Consider the following 20590-nt stretch of genomic DNA (forward strand, 5'->3'; position numbering starts at 1 on the left):
CTGCACTTGTTATGGGTGGGCTTGGGTTCTGAGATTGCATTTTGTTCCTTCTCGTCATTTTGTGTAGCACTGTCTTCTGACCTTTGTTGTAGATCTTTGTTGCAGTTATAACCTTAACACCTACTGAAGTTCATGTGCAGATCTACAAAGTTTGGATTTATCCAGCTGTGCCTGGCTTGGGTCTGGCTGCTGTGCTCAGCTCTTTCCTGTTGCTGCCCTTGTTGTGCCCCTCTGGCAAGATGTTCTGCTCCTGGACTAGCTGGGTGGTTCTGTCCCCTACACTCTCTGTAGGGACTGCAACTGTAGGGTTTCACCCAGGCCTGTATGACAGGCCTGAGATGAGTCTGGAGGGGACAAGATGGAGTAGGGGGAAGAGGCAGCTCTCCCACACACTCACTGGGCCTGGGCTAGGACTGGATGTGGGGGTTCCCGGAACATGACAGAAATTCCTACTTGGCGGGAGGAGTGTGGGGGGGGGGTACTAGGAGTCATGGGGTGTGTCCCAAGGTGGTGGAAGAGGGTCTCACCCACGTTGTGCCTAGGCTGGGACTAGTAGGTCCTGCTGGAGCAGGGTAGCTGGAAGCTCTCCCACATACTCACCGGGCCTGGGCTAGGACTGGGTCTGGGGGTTCCCCGAACATGGCAGAAATTTCTACTCAGCGGGCGGGTTGGGGGAGGTGCTGTGGAGTGGTGGGTGGTGTCCAAGGGGATGGAAGAGGGTTTCACCCACACTGCGCCTGGGCTGTGACCAGTAGGTCCTGCCTGCGCAGCGTAGCCGGAAGCTCTCCCACACACTCACCGGGCCTGGGCTAGGACTGCATTTCCACCAAGCTCTTAAAATAATTATGAGTTAAGTCCTCTCTTTTGACATTCTCAAGGGAGACTCAGCCAAACTTCTTTTTTTTTTTTTCAACTTCTAAAAGAACACTCATACCAGAGGCTCATACCAATCAGGCTCTTTCTAATGCTCAGCTCTCTAGAGTTGATCCATCTCTGCCAACATTTTAAATTATTTTCCCAACTCAGTATGTGCCCACTGGGGTTCTCTGGTGGTCTCAGGGTTCCTTACAATGGCCACATAGGTAACATACTCCACACTTTTCAGGCTGTCACACAATCACACCATGTTCCGTTTCACTGGGCATATTCGCTGTCACTCTCCATTAATGGATCCCTCACTGCAGGAAATGCTAGTATAGACAGATTGCTGGGTGCTGTCACTGTTCCCACAGATGCTATCCAACAAGCTTCTGCACTTCATGCCACTTTTCATCAAAATGCTTCTGCCTTATGCAAATAGTTTCACTGACTTCAGCACAGGCCTGGGAAATTGTTGAAAGATGTTCTTCATGTATAAAACACTATTAACATTTTAAATTCTACAAAAGATAGAAGTGTAAGGGGCCAGGGAGATGGCTCAGTGGAATAAGCACTTCCCTGGCAAGCTCAAGGGCCTGAGTTCAATCCCCAGTTCCACAAAAAAAAAAAAAAAAGATGGAAGTGCAACAGCGGAAAGATAATTTCATCAAATATGTGTGAAAAGGCTAGGAAGAGATAGGATAGATCTCCATAGTGTTCAGTGGCAGGGAGCCAGTCCACTACTAACCCGGTGGAAAGGGTATGCTTGTGTTTTTCCAGAGAATGCTGAACAAGCTATTTGGGTACCAGAGTATGCTGTCAGGCTGTACCATGAAGCCATATAGGAAGAAGTTAACAATGAGGAGGCCAGATCCAACCTGGGGCCTATTGAAGGAACTGACAGAATGGAAATCTAAGGTCTACATAGAAGATAACTGAGCTAAACTTTACTAGTATTAAGACAAAAAATACAAAATATGCATATTAGATAAGACTATTCCTTCCAAAATTTTCTGGTAAGAGATCTCTGCTTATTGACAAAAAAATCTGACTAGTCTATTTATAATTAGAAATTTCGTTTAAAAAAGTTGCGATAGAGTTACTGTAAGTTAATGTAGCCAGGAATATATAGTTGAGTGCACTCATTATTTTGTAAAGATGGTTGTGTGTATTGTGTGTGTGTGTGTGTGTGTGTGTGTGTGATTCTGGGAACAACTGTTTCCTTTTTTTCCTCTCTCCTTTTTGGTCATTTGTTCATACTACAATTTGGGGTATAGAATTAAAAATATGCTTTTTCCTAAGTCATCAACTGGTCTAAGTCATGTCAAAATCAGTTTATACACATCTTATTGAAAAGTTTAACTTAATTAAGCAAAAACTTCTTAGAGTGGGGCGAAATTATTCAGAGAGATAACTTGAATAAGAGGTGTGGCCAATCTTTTGTTCATTAATGAGTTTTCAATCCCAAGTACTGAAAGAAAAAGAAAAGAAAAATTAAGGAGGCACTCCCAATAATCTCAATAGTCTGTTAGGAGACACCCTCAGTCAACTGGTCACTGATTTAAAGATAAAAGTCTTAGGGCCATTCAGATAGCTCAGCAGACTAAAATCCCTGCTTAAGCAGTAGGTGTAGGACTGGAGTTCCATCCCCAGTATGCCATACCCACCCCCTGGCCACACCCCTTGGGGGTGCTGAGACAGCGATTTGAGATTGGTTGTAGTGAGACTGGGCTGATAATCTTAGCCCTTGGGATGTTGAAAACAGGATCACTACAGGTCCCATCTGTGTAGTGTGATCCTGTAGATCCTGTCCTACTTATAAAAATAAAGATAAAAGTCTTCCAGAAAAAATACAACTGGGTTTCTCTTAAAAAATGATTTTGGATGCAATGTGTTAATTATTGAAACTGTCCTACCAATTTGATTTGAAACTGTCTCATTGCTATTTGTTTCTCAGCAAAATTATGAAAAAAAAAAAAAAAAAGATTTTGGAAGGGCCGGGGAGATGGCAAGGTAGAATAAGTGCTTGCCTGGCAAGCACAAGGGCCTGAGTTCAATCCCCAGTTCAGGGGAGTGGGGGAGATGTTTTGGTATTCAACTAAATTAAGCAAAAGTTTGTACATGTGTATGGTAACTCATTACTGTTAATCTCACGGTGTCTTTAAGTGTATCCATAATTCCTAGTGTACAGGTCTTCTAAAATGTAAAATGAAGACTGCTTATTGTGATAAACTTTCTTTCAAATTCCTAGCTTCCCCTCCAAAAAACTGGGGAGGGGGCGGGGAGATAGCTCAGTAGAATAAGTGCTTGCCTGGCAAACGCAGGGTCTTGAGTTCAATCCCCAGTACCGCAAGAAATAAATAAAATTTTGAAAAATGGGGGGTAGAGAAAAAGCCTTGTGATGTATGTTCCATTTAAGGATAATTAGGTGAAAAATTCTTATGTGTTAGATAGAGAAGACTGGTTAAAAGGGCTATGTTATGCCAACACAAAAATGTGTCACAAACTGTCACAGGCTTGTCCAGCTACAATGTTGTATGTTGTTCAATTGCTAAATTTTTTGTGTAAAAATGTGTAATTGTTTTTTTAACATTCTTTAGGGACTAAATACTAGGATATCCACGGTTGTTGGAAAGTAACAGTTCTACTTTATGTCTAAGGAGTTCCATATTCAAATAGATAGCAATGTTAAGCTTAAAATGTTAGAATATCCATAGTTGTTAGAAAGTAACAGTTTCAGGGGCCTGGCCAAATAGCTCAGTGGATTAAAGTGTCTACAAGCAGGCTCTGGGGCCCGGGTTTTGTGTCCGTCCCCCCCTCCAGGTGTTGGTCCCACCCCCAGGGCATGCTGAGACAGACTGAGACTGGGTGTGGTGGTGCACACCTGTAATCCCAGCTCTTGGAAGGCTATAAGCAGGTGGATCACTACCAGTCCAATCTAGTAGTGAGACCCTGAACACCCTGTAGACCCTTCCCTAAAATACAAAAAATGGAAAGAAAAGAACAGTTGTATTTTATGTCTAAGGTGTTTGATATTTATTTATTTATTGTGGAACAGGGGATTGAACTCAGGCCCTTGTGCTTGCCAGACAAGTGCTTATTCTACTGAGCCATCTCCCCAGCCCCTGGTGTTTGATATTTAGGTAGATAGTAATGTTAAGTGAATGGCCTCTGTTACAGGGTAATAATGTCATTACGCTTCTCTTCTGGATGTTTAACAACTAAAGTTTGCAGACCACAAATTAGAGAGATAGATGGACTAAAAGGATAGCTTATATTTTGGCTCTAGCCCTTCAAGGTCAGTGGACTCAGGACATAAGAGAACCTCCGCTGTGATATCCTATAACTCAGTTGTGTGACAAATTTTCTGCTCAAGGAGATAATGGGGCCACAGAGGAAAGTGATTAACGATGTATAGTATGCCTAGGAAGAGGCACCCAAAGAGGGGAAAAAAAAAATCTCTCATGCTTTCAGAGAAAGCAAATTGGTCAAGCAATGGCTATGACTCATCCAGATGGCTGACACTAACAGAAGATCTACAAGGTGCGCTACAACATAGTTCCAAGGTAAATCCTGAGGAGATTTGACTGACCTTGTCAGATGGCAAGTTACATTTGTATTTATATAGGTTTTGCTTTAACTTGGCCTCAATCATCCAGCAGAAAATTGTAACCACAAGGCATAAAAAGTAATGCCAGGGTAATATGCTGAGCTGTAAAAGGCTCAAGTCAACAACTTTTGAACAATTACCAGCTGTGCTGATAACTTACTACTATTATGGACTATTGGACTATAGAGGGTTATATTGCTGAATTCAAGTACCTACAATCTTTGTACTGGCATCAAGTATGAAAAAGTCCTTTAAAGACTTCTCCAAATATAGCTTCTCTTAACTGCAATGGAACATCCATCTCTGACAAAATAAAACAAAAAAGAGGGATATGCTGGGAGCGGGTGGAAGCTAGGAAATTGTTCAAATGTGTGTAGGCAGGACTAGGCTTCAGTGCCCAAAGCAAACAAGCTATCTCAGTCCTGAGATAAATATCCTGTCTGGTTGAAGTCAGCTATTAGTCACTAGGCTCCTTGTGTCACGTGTTACTAACTTTGAAAAGGTATAAATAAGAGTAGGCTTTGTTGTGGGGTTGTGTTAGTCTTGCCTATCAGGCAGACCAGCAACCACCTAGCCCAGCTTTTGTCTTCTTGTCTATCTTTTCTCATTCCTAATGTTCTTTCTCCCTGGGCAGAACTGATCACAGTGAGACCAATGGAGCCTTACAACACTATGTATTCAAACACATGCTAATAAAAACTTGTGGTTTTTTTTTTTAATATTTATTTATTTATTTAGTGTGTGGCCAGCTCAGCCCACCAGGGGGTGGGCGGGCTGGCATGTGGTGCTGGGGGATTGAACCGAGGTCTCTGTGCTTTGCTTGAGCTTAGCTTGTTGTAAGTAGGTGCTTTAGACCACTGAGCCATCTCACCAGCACAAAACTTGTTTATTTTTGAAACAACATTTTTTTTTTTTTAGGCTTAAGTGTTCAGACTTCAAAGGCTGGCCAAACAGCTCCTGGAGCCTACTGTGCAGGGCCCACCCCTGGGGGTGCACTGAGATGGGCAATTGAGACTGGGTGTGGTGGTGTGTGCCTGTACTCCCAGCTCTTGGGAGGCTATAAACAGGCAGATCACTATAGTCTGATCTAGTAATGAGATCCCGAACTCCCTGTAGATCCTTCCCTAAAAAAAAAAAAAAAAAAAGTGTTCAACTTCAAAGAAAGAAAAGTGACGTGCTTTGTGTGCTTTGTCTCACAGAATAATGAGACCTCCTTAAGCCAATCTTGCCTGGGCTCTCCTCCACTGCCTCACACTGGTGTTTCTATAGTAGAAGATCAGAACATTGGCAGTACTGAGTTCACAGCATCAAAGGCCTAGAGCTTTTGCTGCAACCTATTTTCATGTTCCCTTCTCTCAGGAGCTTCTCTGTTTCAAGGTCAAAGCTTTTACACTTTTCATTTGCATTCTGCACTGTTTCTCCCATTTTTTGCTGACACAAAATATTCTCTTGGCACCATAGTTAACCGGTTAAAATGCACTTTGCTTACAGCTTTTATGTTCATAAAAGCTAAAACTAGAAAATGAAATGTCCACTAATTGATAAATAACAAAATATACAAGCTTTCTGTATTACTGATTTATTAAAAACAAGTAATTTTCTGATAAAGACCACTATAAATCCATCTTGTAAATGTCATGCAAAAAAAGACAAAGTGTTGACTTATCCACTTGTACCAAATGGACAGAATATTAAAATATATAGAGTACACAGTAGGTTAGCAGTTCACAAGGTTTGGGGAAATAAAGAAACAGGTTTCCTTTAGGAATGAAATAAAATATTCTAAGTGAACTAGGTTGTTGACTATATATTTTGAAGTGAATGAGAGAAATAATAACTATTTTAGTAGAGGTAGCATAAAAGAAAATTTCTACTTAATGAGTATACAAAGGGCTGGTCAGATAGTTGGTGCATTAAAACGTCTGCTTAGGCAGACGCAGGGATCGGGGTTCAATCCCTGGCTGCTGTGCAGGCCCCATGTCTAGAGCATGCTGAGATGGCAACTCAGCATGAGACTGGGCGTGGTGGCGCACACCTACAATCCCAGCAGTTGGGAGGCTGAAAACAAGAGGATTACTGAGTCCGATCTGTGTAGTGACACCCTACAGACCCTGTACTAAATAAATTTTTTTAAAAAAAGTATACAAAGAATTTGGGGAACTATGTGCAGTACAATGATAAATGAAGGGAGAAAGGCAGGAAAGGAGAGATTTGAAAAAACAAGGCATGACAGCAATAAATGGAAGCAAGGAGGAATAAAATTAGCAAAACCAGTAAGTAAGACAGGGAAGCAAAGCAAATGAAAAAAGGAAATAAATGGAAAAGCAATATGGTAGGGAAGAAGAACAGTAAGTAGAAAAGACAAATGGGTAGAAAAATGTTGAATGCTGGAGGCCAATGTGAATCTGTTTACAGTTCTAAAGTATGGCAAAAAAGAAGGCGACTGGCTAGGTTTTGTAGAACACTCCTTATCCCTAAGAATAAAAGTGACCAAAAAAAGAAAAAAAGAAAAGTATCAGGACTGGGCTGAGGAGACAGCTCAGTAGAACTAAACGCTTGCCTGGCAAGCGCAAGGGCCTGAGTTCAATTCCCAGTTTTGGAAAAAAAAAAAAAAAGTGACAGGATTGCTGACCTATGTAAGACTCAGCAGTGTCCTCTGAGATATGTTAGAATTTGAGCTGGAAATAACTGACAAAGGAGAGGGCAGAAAGTTTGCTAAAGAGTAAATTATATCCACAGAGAAGGCAATCTGCTAGCCCTCAGCACAAATGACTGAAAATGGGAGATAAAGATGTAGAAGATGACAATGAGGACTAAATATCATGAGGAGTAGAATTTCTTCTCTGTACAGGGACCACTCATGAGGGAAAGTTTTAGATAACATTAGACTCAAACCAGATAACATAAAAACCTAGTAATGCCATCATGATTGCCACAGATGAACATATCCCAGGAAAAAGCCGCAAGTTAGACACTGTCAGAGGTAACCAGCAAGATATGAATGTGGCAAAGGGTAAAGAAGAGTAGGTGAGCCCAGGACACGCAAGTGATAAAGGATGATGACACAGCACAACTTCAGAGATGGGAAAAGCAGAAGAGGTACACCAGAGGTATGCAAGCAGCTTTTGCTCCAGGCAGTGCCCAGATAAGCAGATTCCCTGCAGCATCAATAGGTTCACCAAAAGTACAGCAGGAAGACAGCTGCCTAGAGCTGTCAGGGAAGACCAGGAAGCCAAAAGGAATCATCTGACACAAGGTTCAAGATTTCCCAACAAGCATCACTGCTGTATCTGCTGAGATCAAAAACAGAATGGCAAAATGGTAAAACTTAAGTGGTGACAGAACAAACAACTCTACCTATTCAGTCATGATAGCCTTAACATTCACTGTAGTGAAAAGTCAGAGACCAATATATTAAGTTTTTAAGCCAAAGTTGACTGGGTTTTGTTCACATGGTCTAAGAAAGGGCATGCATTTCTAGCACTGCAAACAGGCATGGTTGATTAGATACAGTACTTTTCTGGCTGGAGAGACAGCTCTAGACTAAGCAGCTGCTTAAAGAAGTACAGGGACCAGGGTTTGACCCTGATACCACATGCTATGCTGGCCATGCCCTGGGAGGGCTGAGCTGGCCACTTTTCTGGGTGTGATGGTGCATGCCTATAATCCCAGTGCTGGGGGGGGGGAAGAGAGACTAAAAATAGGAGAATCACAAGTCTGAGCTGTGTAGTAAGACTCTGTACCAAATACATTTTTAAAAAATTATATATATATAGTTCTTATAACATGCATGTTCTAGAAAACACCTCTTGGATTTGCATATTTAATATAATGTGTCTTCTGAGAATATTCATGTTTTCATTGACTAATTCATTGTTTTGATTTATTTTAAACCTGTACATTCAGCATCCAACCCAGCTTTCTCTTATTTCCTAATGAAATGAACAGAGATGAGAAACTCAGCTTCTTGGAGACTACAGTAAGGAAATAACAATTTAACATCAGAACAGGCAATTTAGCAGGAGATTGTACTGGTATGGAACAGGGAATTGCAAATACTTACAAAATTTCCCTGAAATTCAAGTACTAAGCAGAACATCTTCTCCCAGGTAGAAATAAAATGACTTCCATCAATATACATATTAGATGAATTTGGCAGCAAATTTATGTAAAAAATTCAATAAAAAATTGTTAATTCTAATGCAATAAGAAATATTCTGACAAATAGTATTAGGTATATTTATACTGTGTATAAAATAATTCAAAAAAACCCTAGACATTTACAAAAAAATTCTGTTAGGACAGGAGAAATTGTCCTTCAATTACAAAGTAAAATTACTATGTAGATTGTACTACAAGTAACAGAAGAAATGGCCTCATAATTCCAATCTGTTTTCATTTCTCACTGGCGGTATGGACTATGGACCTCAGTCACATCAAGCATGTAGGTTACCACTACACTAAGTATTAATTCACAAGTGTTTGTGATATGAAAATACATATTTTTCATTATTTAGATGGATTCTCCTTATGTACTTCAAGCTGACTTTGAACTCACTAGGTTATCTCTTATGGTTTATGTCTAGGTGTCCCCACAAAGCCTCATGCAATTATGGGATGGGGACTTCTAGTTTGTGATTAACTCACGATCCACTGGGATTATGGGTGATCGAAGGCTGGGATTATGGGTCTGAGTACTGCTGGGATCATGAGTGTTGAGTGCTACACCCAGCCTGGGGTAGACAGCCTGAATGTAACATAAGAGACAGAGACAGACTTCCTCTCTGTTGCTGCTTCTCCATTTTGCTTTTTTTTTTTTTTTTTGTGGAACTGGGGATTGAACTCAGGTCCTTGCACTTGCTAGGGAAGCGCTTATTCCACTGAGCCATCTCCCCGGCCTCCTCCATTTTGCTCTTGCTCTTTGCCGCCACCATGAACTGCTGCCCTCTGCCATGTGCCACTCTGCCTTGGAGCCAGCTGATTATGGGCTGAAACCTCCATTAACTGTGAGCGAAATAAACATTTCCTTCCTTCGTTTTGAAGGAATTTTTTCTTTTTTGGCCCGCTCAGGATGGCTTAAGGGGTCTGGTAAGGCATAAGGATCGGGGGATCAAACCATAGAATTCAGAACCTGACTGCTTTGCTTAAGCAGGCACTTAAACAACTGAGCTAATGGAAAGGCCCCTCCTTCCTTAATTTTGGGTGTCTGGTATTTGTCCCAGCAATGAGAGAAGAGTAACTGAGACAGTATCCTAGGCTGGCTTCTAACTTGTACTGATCCTCCTGCATCTTTTTCCAAAGTGCTAGGATTTCTAGCATGAGTCACCACGCCTAGCTGCAAAATATATTTTTAAACAAACAGTTTCAGTAAACTCATCAAATAAATTCAGAATTACACAGAATTAATTAACGATTTTAGCATATAATGTCAATGTTTGTAGGAAAATACTTTTAGTTGCATATAGAACATTTAAGAAATATAAACAAATACAGCTCTCTGGCCAAAATGGTGGGCTGCTCAGCTGTTGTAGCATCAAGCCGGTGGCTTGAAGGTACTTGGAAGTGGTGTTACAATGCTGCAGGGTTCAATGCGGGATGATACAATATATGATGAAGACGTAAAGAAGCCTCTAGAAAACCTTTATAAAGACAGGATGTTTTGCAGCCCTGAACCTGAGCATGAAGCATCAGGTCCCGCCTAAAGAGCAGCGGACAAAATATGAGGATAAATTCTACCTTGAGCCATATCTCAAAGAGGTCATTTGGGAAAGAAAAGAAAAAGAATGAGTAAATAAGTAATCACAGCGGCCGGGGAGATGGCTCAGTGGAATAAGCGCTTCCATGGCAAGCGCAAGGGCCTGAGTTCAATCCCTGGTTCCACCAAAAAAGAAGTAATCACGGGGCTGGTGAGATGGCTCAGTGGTCTAAAGCACCTACTTAGAACAAGCTTAGCAAAGCACAGGGACCGCGGTTCAATCCTCCAGCACCACATGCCAGCCAGCCCTGTCCCCAGGTGGGCTGAGCTGGCCACACACACACACATACACACAATAATAAAATAAATTAAAAAAAAAAAAGAAGTAATCACATAGTTGAAGTCTGTGGATGCAACTATCTTCAAAATATTTTTATGAACTTGGTTAATCCTGAAATATACAGTTCAAAAATTATCTGGTCTGCAGATACCATAGCTTAAGTAAAGGTCTGCTGTATTAAAAAAATACAATGAATAATTTATGAAACAGGAATAAACATATTAGAAAATCAGCCAGGTATAGTGGCACACACCTGTAATCCCAGAACTTGGGAAGCAGAGGCAGGAGAGTTGTCACAGATTTGAGGCCAGCCTGAACCACATAGTTCAAGGCCAGCCTGAAATCTATAGTGAGAACTTGTCTCAACAAGCAAAGATACACACACACACACACACACACACACATGTGGACTACAAGAGACAACAAGAGGGGCCAGGGAGACAGTTCAGTGGAATAAGCACTTCCCTAGCAGAGTGCAAGGGCCTGAGTTCAATCCCCAGTTCAGGAAAAAAAAAAAAAAAACCCCCAGTGTTCAGGAAAAAAAAAAAAAAAAAAAGAGGCAACTGGAGAACGCAGTATGAAAATAAGGGCCAGCCAAATAGCTCAGTAGATTGAAGCACCTGCTTAGGAACATGCAGAGGCCGGGGTTCGATCCCTGTTATGGTGTGCTGTGCCAGCGCTGCCCCCAGGGCACAATGGGACTGGGCATGGTGGTGCACACCTGTAATTCCAGCTTTTGGGAAGCTGAAATCAGGCAGATCACTACGAGTCTGATCTACTTAGTGAGACCCTGTAGACCCTGATAAAAATACAAAAATAAACAAATAAATAAATAATAAAAATGTAAACACAGGGGCTGGGGAGATGGCTTGGTTGAATAAGTGCTTACCTGGCAAGCACAAAGGCCAATTCCCAGTTTCGAAAACAAAAAAAAAAAAAAAAGAAAGAAAGAAAAAGAAAAACAAAAAGAAAGTAAGGATAATGAATGTATGAATGTACTAGTGTCTGAGAAAGGGTCTCACTATGAGACACATTCTGGCTATCAACTCTTGGTCACCTTGTATTAGCCCCGGAATGACAGCAGTTTAGATGTAAACCATCTCACCTTTGTAAAACAGGACATATTCTCCCAAGACACATAAAATAGAACATAACCATCATTTAATGCATTATAGATAGTGGAAAAATTCTCAGAAAGTATAAAATTATAAATCTGACAAAAGAGGCAGATAATGGAGAATACAGTAAATGGTTTTTCTTGTCTCGTTTTCATTTATTACCCTTTTTAGAAAACATTTACTTGAGACAGTACAAATGTTTTATGTATATGAGCTGTTGGTTTACTGCTTATCACTTGTATATTGCCTTCATTTATTTATTTATTCATTTTTTTGTGGGACTGGGGACTGAACTCAGGGCCCTGTACTTGTTGGGCAAGCGCTTATTCTACTCAGCTATCTCCCGGCTCGCTCGCTCTTTCTTTCTCTTCTTCTCCTTCTCCTTCTCCTTCTCCTTCTCCTTCTCCTTCTCCTCCTCCTCCTCCTCCTCTTCCTCTTCTTCTTCTTCTTCTTCCCTCCTCCTCCTCCCCCTCCCCCTCCCCCTCCTCTTCTTCTTTTTTTTTTTGGTGGAACTGAGGATTGAACTCAGGCCCTTGCACTTGCCAGGGAAGTGCTTATTCCACTGAGCTATCTCCCCAGCCCCACCATTATTTGAATCTTGACATATTTCCTAAACTCTTTTTTATTTCTTAAAGCCTTTCAATGAAGAAAATCCCATCATGCAATTAAGAACTTGATAAAATACATGTATTCTAAAACTAGCAAATGTGCCTGCATAAGCAAAGCAGTCAGGCTCAGGACACTGTGGTTCGATCCCCAGATCCTCATGCCTTACCAGACCTGCCCTTAAGGCATCCTGAGCTAGCAAAAAAAATCCTTTTCTGAACTTTTGGGCCAGAGAGATAGCTCAGTAGAATAAGCACTTGCCTGGAAGGTGCAGGGTCCTGAGTTCAATCCCCAGTACTACAAAAATAAATAAATAAATATTTAAAAAAAATGAAACTAGCTCGGGGGGCCTAGCCCTAGCTCAGTTCTTTAAGTGGCTGCTTCCACAAAGGTAGCAGCCTCAGGTTGCTGTAGTTCGATCCCCAAAACACTCCAGCCAGCCAAAAGTGCCCTGAAGGCATTCGAGGAGAAAAAAAAAATCCTTATAAAAATGAAACTAGCAGATACAGTTCATGCATTACTTCAAAATAAAAACTCAAGGATATTCACTGTCTCCAGTATTCTGTCACACGAAACAAAAATCCAAGTGTTACCATAGGACATACAGGCAAGACAGACTGAAAGGAGCAAAGCGACAGAAATTAAAGATAAAGATCTCTATGTATGAATAAAAGAATCATGATGTAAAATTTGAAAACAGTAACAAAGAGGATGTGTTCCCAAAGCCACGACAAACTGGAAAAAGCCATAGTGTAATTCCCAGTTTCAATATTCACTGAAACTATTCCAACACAATGAAGCTACATGAAACATAATCAGAACACAAATTCAGGTCAGTACACAAAAAAACAGTGAGAATTCTAAAAGGCTGCTTTTTAAGCACCAGTGTTTATCTTATTATCAGTGAAAATGAAAAAAAATTGTTGCAATCAGAACTGCAGGTATATCCCTATACCATATGCATATAATGAATATTTTAGGGAAAAAAACTACAGCCAAAAATACATTTAAGGGGCCAAGAAGATAGCTCAGTATAATAAGTGCTTGCCTGGCAAGCTCAAGGTCCTGAGTTCAATCCCCAGCACCACAAAAAAAAAAAAAAAAAAAAAATTAAGAGACTGGGTGTGGTGGTGCAGGTTTGTAATCCCAGCTCTTGGGAGGCTGTGAACAGGTGGATCACTACAAGTCCAATCTAGTAGTAAGATCCTGAACACCCTGTAGACCTCTCCCTAAAATTAAAAAATACATTTAAGAGGTTTGATCTCTTGCATGGATGCCGGCCCTGCCCCTGGGGCACCCTGAGGTGGCAACTGAGACTGAGTGTGGTGACATGCACCTGTAATCCCAGCACTTGGGAGGTTAAAAATAGGAGAATCACTACAAGTCCAATCTACATAGTGAGGCCCTGTAGACCCTGTCCTAAATAAAAAGATAACAAACAACAACAACAAAATGTATGTAAAACACTGAACTTAATAAAAATTTTTGTAAATACTTTTAAAATCAACTTTTTTTTTTTTTTTTTTTTTTGGCAGAACCAGGGATTGAACTCAGGCCCTTGCACTTGTCAGTGAAGCACTTAATCCAAAGAGCCATCTCCCCTGCTCCTAAAATGAGCTTTGAAAGGATTCAGCTAGATGCTCCCATCTGGCTCCTCACTCAGCCTCTGCCAATTTGTTTTGTTAAAGAAAATGCTGCCTCTTTAGTCACTGGAAAGCAAGGACATTACAACTAGAAGTGATCTCACATTCCATGAAACTAAAAAATTACTTTATACCATATCAACAAATATTTAAAAAGCCTACATCTCCAAAGAGAAAAATGATACACACAAATGAAACTGGAGAAGAGGATCTGAATGTCAGGAGAATAATGAAGGAATTCTTTACAGACTCAATACAAGTGTATTTATAATACCAGTAAAACAACTCTGAATTTAACAAACATCTATTAGAATTCTTTTTGAAAAACAAGACATTGTTATATTTATCAAACCCCAAATAAAAAAGTAGAGCGATATCTTCTATTATTTGGAATACGATAAATGGTTACAGTCACTTAAGCCTGAGACTCAGCCAATCTGTAAAGATGCTAGATGCACAAGAAGTACCAAGAAGTGCATCTGTTTTAACCAAACTGAGACTTGATAAAGCTGACAGTACAAGTCAAGAGTAAAGTGAGATTCATCTAAGTTGCTCAATTTATGTACAAAACTAAGGTGATTTTTGCATTACAAACATTGAAATGTGCCCTCTAGGTAGATTCAAAAAATGCATAAAATATGCCGGCCAAACAGCTCGTGCCTGCAAGCAAGTGCAGGAGCCAGGGGTTCAAATCCCAGGCCTGTTGTGCCAGCTCTGCCCCTGTGGCTCACTGAGATGGCAATTGAAGCTGGGCATGGTGGCGCATGCCTTTAATCCCAGCTTTTGAGGCTGTAAAAAACAGGCGGATCACTATGAGTCTGATCTAGTAGTGAGACCCTGAACACCATGTAGACCCTTCCCTAAAATGAAAATAATAATAATAATAATAATAATAATAATAAATATGAAAAGAAAGCACTACAAAAGAAAATGTAGGCCAGGTATGGTGGTGCATACCTATAACCCCAACACTCTGGCTGAAGCAGGAGGATTCAGGCCAGCCTGAATGATGCAGTGAAATCTTATCTCAGATATCCAAAAAAAACCAACTACACACACACAAAAGAAAAAAAAATCTATGAGTGAGGAAAACTTCAGAAATAAAATTGTAAAGCCATTAACTTTTTTTTTTTTTTTTTTGCAGAACTGGGGATTGAACTCTGGCCCTTGCGCTTGCCAGGCAAGTGCTTATTCTACTGAGCCATCTCCCGGCCTGAGAATACTTTATAAAATTAACATGCTTGCTGGTGAGATAGCTCAGAGGCATAAGCACCTGCCTGGCAAGCATAAGGTCCTGAGCTCGATTCCCCAGGAAAATCTTTGAAAAAGTGATTAACTTGCAATTGTATGTGTAAATATGAGACCATTCATTAGGGACAGGTATGGAAAAACCCAAAATTCACACAGTAAATTTAACACAGAAATGCACATTAGCAAAGCACTTTCTTTTTAATATTATAATAAAGCTAAATAGTTCATAATAGTGTATATTTATTTTTCTTCCTTTTTTATGATACAGGGTCTTGCTACAGAGTTCAGACTCACAGTGATCCATGTCTTAGACTCCCTATCGCTGGGGTTACAGGCGTACAACACCATACGTGGTTTCAGGGCTGGCAAGGCATGTGGTACCAGGGACTGAACTCAGGACCTTGAGCTTGCCAGGCAGGGCCTTATGCCACTGAGCTATCTCCCAGCCTATTTTTTTTCTTAAAGAGTGAATTTTTTTTTTTGTTTTTTCCTGAACCAGAGATTGAACTCAGACCCTTGTGCTTGCCAGGGAAGTGCTTATTCCACTGAGCAATCTCCCTGGCCAAGAGTCAATTTAAATTTACATAACACTTGAGTGATAATATAATTGAGCCAACTCACTGCATTTATAAAATATGGTATCTCAGTATGAGACTGATGTTCAATGATTCAAGAAATAGTACACTTTTCTAGAAGTAGCTAAGAGATATTACTCAGGGTACCCAACCTCCAGACTATTAGCTCATCAATAAACTCTTTTTCATACTTCTTAAATGTCTTATTAACCTAGTATCTTGTTAATTTAGAGAAGAGGCCATATTTTGATTTCTCTATTAACTAATATGACTACTCCATTTATAAATCATACACATTTTTTATTACCTAAAATTCCTTGATCTTTTATATCTGATTTTAAGGGGCTGGGGAGATGGCTCAGTGGAATAAGCACCTCCCTGGCAAGCGCAAGGGCCTGAGCTCAATCCTTGGTTCCACCAAATAAATAAATAAATAAATAAATAAATAAATACTTGCTTGTAACATTGTGGAATTACATATGATTATGCAAGAGACCAAATTTAAAGAGATCCTTTGGGGCTGGGGAGATGGTTCAGTAGAATAAGCGCTTGCCTGGCAAGCACAAGGGCCTGAGTTCAATCCCCGGTTCCACCAGACGAGATCCTCAACCTAAAACTTATTCTTTTTCTTTTTCAAAAAATGTATTTAGTACAGGGTCTCACTACACAGATCCGACTCAGTGATTCTGTTTTCAGCCTCCTAAGTACTGGGATTACAGGCATGTACCACCACACCCAGTCACAATCGCCCTCTCAGAGGCCAGTGGTGCACTAACTTATTCTTTTTTTTTTTTTCTTCTTCTTTTGCGGAACCTGGGATTGAACTCAGGCCCTTGCATTTGCCAGGGAAGCACTTATTCCACTGAGTCATCCCCCCAGCTCCACTAATTTATTCTTTTAAGGCCTGTCGTGTGTTATGTGACAGTGATCAAAATCCTTGGCCTCTACCCATGTTTTAAATCATGTTGCTCATGCTCTACATCATGATTATAACAAAAGTCAAGACACAGTCACATGTTTTCTGATGTGTGCAATCACCAGTGCCTGGAAACTACCAACTTCACAGGTACAGTACGGACATAGAAGCTCCTGACAAGGTACCCAGAATGGGCAAATAAAGACTTCAAGAGCTGCCAAAATTCTCTGCACCCCAAACCCAAGTGGAATGAATGACACCACCCACAGCACTCTGTCCTTGCACACTCTGTCTCCACCGCCTATAACGATTTCTCAGATATCACACATAAGAAGACACAGATCTTGCAACACTGCCTGATACTGTGTGATGACACCACTGGGAGGTATAGAGGACACACTAAAGGGTGCCTTGAACAGACACTAGGTGCCTTATCTCAGCTGTGTTTTTCACCATAAGCCACTGCCATGGGGATCTTCAGGTGCCAACATGGAAGTTCTGTGCTCAGAGCTTGGAGAACCCAGGAGACACTTAGGGCAAGTTCAGGGATTACAGTTCCTTGTCACTAATGGAACACATAACCAAAGTTCATGGTCATCTTTCTCCCCAGAGAAATACAAAATCAGTCCAAGGAGAAGAGGGTCTTGAATGCAACATTGCTGGACACACCTCCCTTCAGCCCACTAAGGTGTTCAAAGGTGAAATGGGATTATAGGAGTGAACAACCCAACACAGAAAGGCAAATGATGACCCATGGTTAAAGCAGCTAAAACAGTTCCCAGAATCAGCAAAAATTAGAACTAGGAGCTCAGGCCAAATAGCTCAGCGGATTAAAGCGCCTGCTTAGGCAGATGCAGGGACCAGGGTTTGGTCTTGGTGTGCCATGTTGGCTGTGCCCCTGGGGTATGCTGAGACTGTGGTTGAGAGTGCGCATGTTGGTGGCATGCGTCTATAATCCCAGGGCTTGGGAGGCTGAAAATAAGAGGATCACTGTAAGTCCGATCTGCATAGTGAAACTCTGTCTTAAATACAGTAAAACAAACAAACAAACAAAAAACTAGGAATACTTTCTCTACAGCATTGCTCAGCTCTGTGTCTTTATTGAAAAGTACCATCCTATCCCCTTTCCACAGTAACATAAGCAGAGTATGACTACATTGGAAGACCTCTATATGATAAAATAGCAAAAAAAGTCAAAGGAAAGCAAACAAACCCATATACAAGCCAACAAATACCCCAGAATAGTCTTCCTTATTCTTTTTTTTTCTGGCGGAACTGGTGATTGAACTCAGGCCTTTGTGCTTGCCAGGCAAGCGCTTAGTCTACTTGAGCCATCTCCCCAGCCCCTAGTCTCCCTTTTTAAAAACAGCACTCAAATTATCTCCTTGTTGGGTTGCTCAGAAATTGATTAATGCAGCATTTGAAGAGTTGGAGGAATGACTATAGATGTTACTTGACTTTTTTTTCTTTTTGTATTTTAGGGAAGGGTCTACAGGGTGTTCAGAGTCTCACTACTCGATCAGACTTGTAGTGATCCGCCTGTTTGCAGCCTCCCAAGAGCTGGGATTACAGGCATGCACCACCATTCCCAGTTTCAACTGCTGTCTCAGCGTGCCCTGGGGGCGGGACCTGCACAGCAGGCCCAGGGATTGAATCCCCGGCCCCTGTGCCTGCTTGCAGGCACTTTGTTACTTGACTTTGAAAGGGGAAATATCATGATCAACCGAAAAGAAGTTTAATATAAAACATTAAAATGCAGAGAACATACCCAATAAACGAAACATTATTGTCAAGCTTTGGCTGTTTCAAATATGCTCAACACACTTGCCTTACTCTTTTTCTTTTCTGCTTCCATACTAAAGATTTACCTCAGGGCTTCATTCGTTTTAGATGAGTTAGACTGGAGGTGTATCCCAACATCTTTATTTCATATTGAGACAGGAAGTTGTTCATTTGCCCAGGCCGGGCTTGACTCCTGTCTCAGTCTCCCAGTGTGGCTGAGATTAAAAGTGTGCACCACCACATCTCATTGATGTATACCCAACCACTGAAACCTTGGTAAATTGTGAGATTACAGAACCCCAATCTTGAAATTGCAAAATGGGACATGACTGTCACCTCAAAAACCAAAAGTTCTCCCCAGGGCTGGTGAGATAGCTCAGGGGACAAAGTGCCTACTTAGACAAGGGCAGGGACCCAGGTTCCATCCCTGGCACCACATGCTGCACAGCCTCCACCCATGGGCATGCTGAGTGGACCACCAAGTTCGGGTGTGGTGGCACATACCTGAATAATCTCATTGCTGGGGAAGCTAAAAACAGGAGGATCACTACGTATCTGAGCTGTGAAGTGAGACCCTGTACCAAACACAAAAAAAAGTTCTTCCCATCCTGGGCAACTCAGCAAGACTGGGTCTCAAATTTTTTTTAAATCTGAGGTTGGGGGAGGTTAGGTGTGGCTTGGGGGAAGCTTCCTGAGTTTAATCCCTGTACAAAAAAAAAAAAAAAAAAAAAAATCAAACACCTTGTAATATTTTGTAATCAAGAGAAAACCCTTCTCATGCTTCTTCAATGATGATGCCCACTGTATTTTTAAACCTGCAAGACTACTTTGCTAATTTCTAATTTTGCCTCACAAAGAGGTGAACTGATCAGTAGTAACAGAAGACATACATCTACGTATAGTCTGTTGCTAAGTTTCCCCTTTTGTTTAGGCCTGCGACTTCTAACTCACTCTCAGGCCACGGCAGAATATAACCCTTCAACTGGTGTCTCACACACATCAGTTTGATGTGTTTCTCAATTTGGATTTAACAAGCAACCCTTTCAGGAAGTTTTCTTTAGCAAGAACCCCTTGCCTTCCCTCGCTAATACATTAGCATCCCCTCCATTTTCTCGGCGTCCTAAACTCTCTGGGAAGGCCTCATTTAAATAGTCTTAACGTAAGTAACATTTCCTTTAGTCACCTCAGGAGTAAGGTACCTAGTAGGGGAAAACGGTCTGAGATGGAGATCGAGTTGGGAACTAAGCCACATTGATAAGAATTAAGCATTTGAAGAACATATTCTATTTATTTATTTATTTATTTATTTATTTTTTGCATAACCGGGGATTGAACTCAGGCCCTTGAGCTTGCCAGGGAAGCGCTTATTCCACTAAGCCATCTCCCTGGCCCCTAAATGGCAGTTCTAAATAGAGTTACTTGTGACAGGTGGCCACTGAACAACTAAGCAATTACTGTGCTCTGATTATCCATAATTTGCTGTGGATTGAGCAGCCACGTGGCCATTCAGGTTGTTTCAAAGGAATCAGGGAGCTACTTTTATTTCCAATAAAAATTCTCCAACATCCTTTTGGTTTTGTGACCTTATTCCACAATACTGTAAGACCACGAGCTGTTTTTTATCACTGAATAGAGGTCTGACATAAAAGACTGTGGTGGCCAGTGAGACAGATCAGGGGTCTAAAGCACCTGCTTAGGCAAACTTAGGCAAAGCGCAGATTGAACCCCCAGGGCGGGCTGAGGGGCCAAAGACTATGGTGGAGATAACTTTGGAGTTGCTGAGTATCAGACGCAGGATTTCACTGCGTGCTTGGCAAGCGCTCCGCCAGAGAAACAGCACCCTCAGTGTTAAAACTTTCTTTGGATTTGTGCAGCCCACAGCAACACAAACTATGCCTTGGCAATATGAAGAAATACTTGAAGTGTAATATTCACTGTGAATATAAACAGGCAGCTGGCTGAAGAGATGGCTTATGTGTATGAGACTCCATCCAAACATCTATAAAAGTCAGAACCCGATCTGCACCTAGAAGGAAGGAGACCAGGAACCTAGCGTACCACGGCTGTACCAGCTCCAGCAACATCTGAAGCAGGGTCCCCCCAATCGCGCACTCTCCCCAGTACCACTTCTAGCCCACATCTGAAGCAGGGACCCCCAATCGCGCACTCTCCCCAGTACCAGCTCCAGCCACATCC

The 20590-nt window shown here is 41.4% G+C and overlaps 1 protein-coding gene across 1 annotated transcript in view; it reads right to left on the minus strand.

Annotated features, from left to right (window-relative positions):
- Positions 1-20590, minus strand: part of LOC101563258 (zinc finger protein 709-like) — a 50132-nt gene that overhangs the window by 28712 nt on the left and 830 nt on the right. The window lies entirely within an intron of this gene.

This window comes from Octodon degus, unplaced genomic scaffold (genome assembly GCF_000260255.1).
Source record: "Octodon degus isolate 3935 unplaced genomic scaffold, OctDeg1.0 scaffold00322, whole genome shotgun sequence".
Classification (NCBI taxonomy): Eukaryota; Metazoa; Chordata; class Mammalia; order Rodentia; family Octodontidae; genus Octodon; species Octodon degus.